Source organism: Octopus bimaculoides, chromosome 16, assembly GCF_001194135.2.
Source record: "Octopus bimaculoides isolate UCB-OBI-ISO-001 chromosome 16, ASM119413v2, whole genome shotgun sequence".
Lineage (NCBI taxonomy): Eukaryota > Metazoa > Mollusca > Cephalopoda > Octopoda > Octopodidae > Octopus > Octopus bimaculoides.
In genome coordinates, this window is record NC_068996.1 from 16266385 (window position 1) to 16267619 (window position 1235).

The window sequence follows — 1235 nt, forward strand, 5'->3', positions numbered from 1 at the left end:
TATATATATATATATATATATATATATATATATATATATATATTATAACATATATGTTTGTTTATGTGTGCAGTTCTACACAAATCTGATGGGTTACTCTTCTATACTTCGTAGCTTAACTGGTGAAAACGTCGAAGTCACTGACAACACAACAGACAGACAGACAGATAGACAGATAGACAGATAGACAGACAGATAGATAGATAGATAGATAGATAGATAGATAGATGTACTTACAAATAGACGACCATACATACAAGCGTGCAGAAAGCATTGACGCACGTAAAAGACTGTCGACGATGGTTTACGAAACTTCGAAGTCACTGTCAATGGCATTCCTGTCGCACAATAATAAAGTTGTACTCAACCATAGTTATAGAGTAACCGATCAGATTAAGGTAAACTTGCCTTTATAACTGAACATAAAAACAGATTAATGTGTAGGTATACAATACATACATAATATATGTGTATATACATACATGAGTGTGTATATAAATGTGTATGTGTTTGTGTGTGTGTGTGTGGAGAGAGAGAGGGAGAGAGAGGGAGACAAATTTGAAAACGTGTGTGTGTGTGTATATATGTATATGCGTGTTATTTATATAGTTTTAAATTCTTTTTGCTATGTACGTTATAAATATCGAATATTAGATATACACTACCGTCATATTTCTTTCTTATAGGGTACATTTAGAGAGACATACGGTGCTTGGTTCAGGCCTCTTCTTTTATGCGTTCCAATCCCGGCCAACACAATCGACTTCGCCTCTCATCCTTTTCAAGTAAGATCGAGCAAGGTATGTCGGCCGAGAAATTGACGAACGACGACAAACGTAATTTGTAAACGTGTGCGCATGTAACACGTTCTTGGTACGCACACACAAACACACAGAGGAGCCACGGGAAAAAAAAAACAACAAAACCCGTATCAGCACACACGCATAAGGAGGGGGGAGCTCACTAAAAAAAAGGGACAAGATCGCATTCATAGGGACTTTTCTTAATTCTTACAAACACCCACACACACATGCGCGCACACACACACGCGTTGTATAAAGGCGTGTGTGTGTGTGTGAGAGAGAGAGAGTGTGCGCGCGTGTGTGTGTGTGTGTGCGTACAGTATAGGAAAGGAGACAGCGAAACAGAGGAAACAAATAGGCAGACAGACACACACACACACACACACACATATATATATATGTATGTATATATATATATATATATATATATAT

At 37.4% G+C, this 1235-nt stretch overlaps 1 protein-coding gene across 10 annotated transcripts in view; it reads right to left on the reverse strand.

The window, feature by feature from the left end:
• LOC106880485 (homeobox protein Meis1) overlaps positions 1–1235 on the reverse strand; it is a 261086-nt gene that overhangs the window by 185422 nt on the left and 74429 nt on the right. Inside the window, exon 1 of one of the 10 annotated variants that reach the window (XM_052973533.1) lies at positions 666–832. The exons of 8 other annotated variants lie outside the window; for them this stretch is intronic. The gene's annotated coding sequence lies outside the window, so the exon portion shown is untranslated. Of the gene's footprint in view, positions 1–237; positions 304–665; positions 833–1235 lie in introns of those variants that run through there. One more of the 10 variants, XM_052973536.1, reaches the window with a different exon arrangement.